The 6,628-nt window shown below is 39.5% G+C and overlaps 1 long non-coding RNA gene across 2 annotated transcripts in view; it reads right to left on the minus strand.

Annotated features, from left to right (window-relative positions):
• Nucleotides 1–384: 384 nt before the first annotated feature.
• LOC102383608 overlaps nucleotides 385–6,628 on the minus strand; it is a 59,780-nt gene continuing 53,536 nt past the window's right edge. Inside the window, exon 4 of one of the 2 annotated variants that reach the window (XR_323437.1) lies at nucleotides 385–557. This is a non-coding gene — a long non-coding RNA (uncharacterized LOC102383608). Of the gene's footprint in view, nucleotides 558–1,337; nucleotides 1,399–6,628 lie in introns of those variants that run through there. The other variant, XR_001357764.1, reaches the window with a different exon arrangement.

Below are 6,628 nucleotides of genomic sequence, written 5' to 3' on the forward strand. Positions count from 1 at the left end.
TGACATGAATACTAATATTGATTTTATACTATTTGATTACTTTAAAAATATTCCATACAAAGGACTTTATTTCAGTTTTGGTATTTGGGAGAAAAGCAGGGAAAGAAAATGAGCAAAAAGTGAATTCTTTTCATAATGCAAAGTAATACTGAGAGCAGAACACAAAGAAATAACAGGTGAAAATTTTGGGTCTTTTGTCCATTACTGGTTTTTTTTACGGGTGATTATAAAACAGTGGAATACATCAGGGAACATAGTGGAGAATCTGACCCATTTTTTTCATTATTTTGAATAGATTTATTATTTTTCCTCTACCCTTTTTGAACTTCAAAACATTCAGAACCTATTCACTGTTACATTCAATGTGAACTTAGCTGCCCCTGGAGCAGGTCAAAAACTAGTATCACTTCTGGGAAGAGTTCCATTTTGCATAGGCTGTTGACCATTTTTGAAATGTAGGTCTGTGTGATCCCTTGTGTTTCTTCCACTAGAAGAGGCTCTAAAGATGTTTCTTTGGTGTTCTCTTCCCAGATCTGTAGAAGTCTTTCTGGTTGCAGCTGTAGGAGGAAAGGGAACAGGTATTCTTAGAGGCTTTATATCCTGTCAGCTTTGTGGAATTTTATGGCATATTAAAGACTACTCATTTGTTTTCTGCTGGATGAAGTCTGTTGTCAGGTATGTGGGGGCACTGGCAGGCTATTGAGCATTTGTTGATGACACAGTGATATGAGGGACAATGTGGCATAAAGGAATATGGGTGTTTCTCTTACATTTGGAGGATGTGCATTTTCTAGCATCTGAAGCCTGTCTCTGTTCCAGGGGATGCAGAGACAAACTTCTCAATAGTGCAATCAGCTAGAAAATGCAATTCAGTGGGCACGTGTACATGTGCATTAATGCACTGTAGGTATAGTGCATTAAGTTTACTACCTGCAATAACAGGTACTAAATGAATGTGCAGTAACCAGTGGTTCTGTGCAGTAGTGCTGGTGCATGCCTTTTTAGTGATGCTAATGCACAGTAGAATTAGTCTACCGCACATTTAGCATCTCACATTTAGTCCACTGTGAGTTCGGGTGGAACAGGAAAGCTGAACTGGAAAGAGGTTTAGATCTTCCAGCTTCCTAATCTGTAAAATTTAAAGGAGGGGTAGAAAGTGAGGAAGAGGAGATGAGGGAGGAAGGGAAGAGAGGAGGTAGAAAAAATTAGATTAGTGATAGGCAGATTACAACTTCCATGTCCACAGTCATGGGGTGTATCTACATTATGTCATACTGTACCAGAGAGTGCTGCAGCAAGGCACACTATATATTCTCAATGCATACCAGCTGCTGAATTGGAGGTATTGCAGCCATCTTAGGTGCTGGCCATGTACCAATAAGTTAGGTCTCTTGAGATCTAGAGGGAGAGAAAGCTTATAAGCACACACCCAGCGCTACACCTTGGTTACTACATTATTTCCATTTTGTGTGGTTTGTGTATGGAACAGGCATGTGTGCCTCATTCCTTCCTGGCTTGGTACTGTGCACTACTGTCTACTGTGCAGACAGAACAGTGCACTAATATAAACTCTGTATCTTATCTCTGCTTCCATTTTAATGAATAGCCAAATGCATTAAAGAAATTTGACTGAATTTATTTTTCATGAATTTTCAAATTAAGGTTCAGTTCCAGATATAAATCCTGAAGGTTGGATTGTTTCTTCTATCAGACATAGTTGTCAGACCTCCATTATTACAAAGCGAGAACCGTTTATTTTGCAAAAGGTTTTTCACAGACCTAATTATAACATCAAGTGGGGTGGTGCTCAAACTAGAATGAGTGAGAAATAATGAGAAAAACGAATCCAATAATTATTTAAAGCAGTAGGTATGAGCTGCTCCTCTGATCCTGTCATGGTGGTAGCCTGGAGAAACTTCAAAGTAACAATACGCATCCAGCCATTGAGGACATTTTATTCTCCTATTCACAGTTTACTGCATTACAAAAATCCAGTAGATTTAGTCTGTTTTTCAATTACACTAACCACTTACATGTGTAGAGCAAAGCCCTCTGTACCGTTGTGCTGGTCAACAAAAGACAATGATTAAATTCTAAAAAAGCATTATAGATGAAACTGCTACTACAATAGGCTTAGGTAATCAGAGGTATAATCGCTTTCTGCTGGAAATCTGTAGCTGTAAAATGAACAGAAATACACATTGGGCTTTGAAGTCCATTTTCATGCAAAGATCAAATAGCCCTGTCAGATTTATTCTTCACAGTTTTGAAGTGTAAATGTACACTGATTCAGGGACAAGGAATTATTTACAGTACTCTATACTGAGCATGAATTTCATATTGAGCAAGTATTTCATAGATTTGACAATATTATGTTTAATTGTTATATATTTTTAATATTTATTTAACAAGCCAGTGTATATGTCAAGATATTTACAAGCATTTTGCAATCATTTTAAGGTATATAATACTTAACTATATTGCAGAAGGTTACAGTGGCATTCTCAGGTCTTCCAATGTTCAGGATTTAAAATGGAGGAGCATTAGGGGAGCATGCTTTATTTTGGAAAATGTTGATGGAACTCACCTCACTGACATGCAGATGTGTTGAATATTTATAGGCAATGCTTTTAGTAAGTGCTATTCTAAACAGGCCCCAGGTTGCTATACAAAACTGTCATGTTATATCTCCCTCAGTTGCCAGTATGAAAGAATGGGGATATACTTCTAAGACAGTAACATCACCAGCCATCTTTAAAAACACAGAAAGTAACTGTGATAACTCAAACATCAATGTGTAGATGAAAATGTATGTTTTATGAGTAACCACAGAGAAAAACCAGAACATGACAATAGATCTGATGAGCATACATGCATAAATTATGTTTAATTTTACAGAATACTAGAGTAACTATTACAATCCATTGCATCAAAATGACAGGAGAGAGCAGGAAATAGTTGTAAAACAATTTTAAGGCTGTTGGTCTTTTTTTCAGCAACTAAATCTTTATTTGGGTATCTGATTTAATTCTGCTGGGCTTTCAGCTGAAATGTACCTACACATGGACTTTAGGCAATTCTATTTTCTGAAAATGTTAGCCTCAAATCCCTACTGTAAACCGCTGTAAATGCTATCTGTGATTTTTTTTTTTATATTCTCAAAAATGTCAATAAACTGAAGAGGAAGAGAGAGGAGGTGTGAACAATAATACTCAGCTGGAGTTTGTGTGTGCATGCATATGTGCATATTTTGTATCGAGCTGGTAAAGAAATGAATTTTATTTCTCTACCAGTGTTGATCAAAGGCTAGGAGTTTCTTTGATTTTTTAAATATGTCTGACTACCGCTTCAGGGAAGTTGTCTAAAGGATTATTTAGCCAAACTATCAGAGAAAATTAGCAAGACTGAAAAATCAACGTCTACCAGAAGAGAAACCTCAGACATGCAGATGACAACTAAGGGTTCACAGAAAGGAGCTGGTTGAGAATTTTTCAATTAAATATTTTTTATTGGAAAATGTCAATTCATCTAATCCAAATGCTTCAAAGAAAAGTTTATTTTAAATATATTTTAAGATTAAAAGTGTTTTGAAAAAAGTTTGAAATTGTCAAAATACACTATTTTGACATTAATGATTTTTTGTTTTGGAATTTTAGTCAATTTTTAGTAAAAGAATTAATTAAAAAAAAAGATTGACATAAAAATGAATACAATGTTTCACTCAGCCTTTTTTTGATTATTGGCTTGTGAAATGTTTCAAATTCTGACTGTCCCTCTTAATTCAGGATGGGAAGAAATTTTGAAATTTCTGTTTAAGAATGATATGAGAACCATTTCCCATTGAACTCTAAAAATTAAAGTTCTTGCTTCCAAGATATGTACCATTTCAGGCAAAGTCAAGAAGGTAATTAAGGGACCTGTCAAATATAAGTACAGTTTAGGGAAGGAGAAATTCTTGTTCATAGAAGGCACAATTGTTTTTCTCACTAGATGGTTGTATGACCTGCAAAAATAAGGTCCGTTGCTAAAGATGCAGTCTGGTGGATCTTGAGAGTAATGGGCACATCTATGTGTGTAATCAATGTACATGAATAAACTCCAGAGTGTATTGCCCCTGGGAGCCACATCTTCATGTGCACCTGGGACTGCAGCACGTTGAGATTAGTTGGAGTAGCACATACTGGTAGGTGACCTGGGGGGCTCAGCCTGCCAGCCTGGGACTGCTCCTCCTGGCTCAATGTGCTGTAGAGGGGCTGGCTGGGGCATGAGGGTGCTTCATCATGGGGCTAAGCTCCAGACAGTCCCCACACTGAAACACCCTTGTGCCCCAGTCAGCCATGTCAGTGTCTGCATATGCGCTGCTGCAGAGTAAAAAAACTCCACAGCAGGATAGTATTTGAATTTACAAGTACTAACCTGCTGCAGAGTAAATTAGTTTACTCCAGACTAATAGGAGCACATGCGTAAATGTGTGATGTTTACTGTACAGCTAACTAGTCTATTGCGCAGTAAATGTCTTGTCTAGATACGCCCAATGTGAACAAACTAGACTTTGAGGGTGACTGCTGTTTCATGGTGCACAAAGAATGCTGGGACAATGCAATTCATGGAAAACAGGAATCCAGATATAACCCCAGAGATTCCAAATGATAAATTATGGCTGCTTCTTGCTCTGAGTTTGGTCCTCTACATACATACCCTCACAGGCAAGCCATTGTTGGGCCTAATCATTTCTGTTGGTGTCATTTGTTGCCAGTGAATAGGATTTACTTAGATACTAAAAGTTTAATTCTGTTAGAGATAAGAAATTCTCCCCGAGAGTCATCAGGATTCATCTTTATCATTACTATTTGTTCTTATGCAATATAACCACTCCCTAAAATACCACTATCAGAAAGATGTGAAATAAAAGGCAAAGACAGCACCAACATTATATTACATGGTATGTTTAAAAAAACCCGGCTGTATGAAATTTCAAAATCCAAATTTTGAGAGAGACAAGACATGACATGTTGAACTGTGCCAAAAAATAAGGTTTAGCTTTGTAGAAGCTACACAATGCTGAAAAGGCAAATTATAAACAATAAAGCTTTTCAAAATGTATAATTTGTCCAGCTCTAGTTATTGCTATTTGGGACCTGGTGAGGGTGGTGAACTGATTTTTCTGTAGTGCTGATAATTTATTTTTTAAGTTTTCAATGACTTTCATCAATGGGCTTGCAGAGATTGCCAAGTGCACCAAGACTCCATGGTGGGGGACAGAGAAACTGGCACATGGGCAATTAGCATGAGGGGGCACTCAATCCAGGTCTCTTCTGGAAGCCTCTGGGCAGGACAGAAGGGTGAGGCCACTGTGAGGTGGAGTTTCCTTGGGGAGGCATGGTTCCCTATGAAGGCCAGCCTATCAGGGGTGGCCTGGATGCTTGGCTGCACTTGGGAGATCTGGAGATTGGCTGCACTGAGAGATCTGCTGCTTGCCTGCAGCCTGGATCTGAGATGTCATGGAAGGATAACTGAGACTCATCCAACCCTCTGACTATTGCTGCTCATCCATGTGGGCACTAATGATGCTGTCAGGGCTTATCCTAAGCAGATCAAGAGTTACTACAGGGTTCAAGGGTGAATGGGAGGGGGGCACAGGTGGTGTTCTCTTTGATCCTTCTGGTCAAGGGGAAGGGCCTGGGCAGGAGCAAATGTATCCTGCAGATCAATACATGGCTGTTCAGGTGGTGTTGCCAGCAGGGATTTGGCTTCTTTGACAATGGGATTCTGTTCCAAGAAGGATTGCTAGGAAGAGACAGGATCCACCTGACGAAGAGAGGGAAGAGCATCTTTGCAGACAGGGTTGCTAACATAGTGAGGAGGGCTTTAAATTAGGTTTACTTAGGGGATTGAGACCAAAGACTTGAGGTAAGTGGAGAAGGGATAGACCTGAAGGAAGCACAAGGAGGAGGGGGCAATAGCAGAGACCTTTTCATTCTTCCTGATAAATCAGGGCAATTGGGTAGTTACCTTAGGTGCCTGTATATAAATGCATGGAGCCTGGGAAACAAGCAGGAAGAATTGGAAATCCTCACACAGTCTTGGAACTATGACATGATTGAAATAATAGAGACTTGAAGGGAAAGCTGGAATAACTGGAGCACTCTCATGGATGAATACAAACTGTTCAGGAAGGACAGGCAGGGGAGAAGAGGAGGAGGAGTTGTTCTGTATATAAAAGAGATGTATGCTTGCTCAGAGCTTCAGTATGAAACTGGAGATAGGCTTGTTGAAAGTCTCTGAGTTAGGGTCACTGGGGAGAGTAACAAGGGTAATGTCATGGTGGGTGTCTGCTATAGACCACCAGACCAGGAGGATGAGGTAGATGAGGCTTTCTTCAGATAGCTAGAAGAAGTTTCCAGAACACAGGCCTTGGTTCTCATGAGGGACTTCAATCACCCTGACTTCTGCTGGGAGGGCAATAAAGCAGTACACAGACAATTTAGGAAGTTTTTGGAGAGCACTGAAGCATTGGAGAAAACTTCCTGTTGCAAGTGTTGGAGAGACCAATTGGGTCCATGCCCTTCTTGACCTGCAGTTCACAAACAGACATGAATGGTGCATGCCCCCAGAGGCTGGGCGGGGG

This window comes from Alligator sinensis, unplaced genomic scaffold, assembly GCF_000455745.1.
Source record: "Alligator sinensis unplaced genomic scaffold, ASM45574v1 scaffold145_2, whole genome shotgun sequence".
In the NCBI taxonomy this organism is placed as follows: domain Eukaryota; kingdom Metazoa; phylum Chordata; order Crocodylia; family Alligatoridae; genus Alligator; species Alligator sinensis.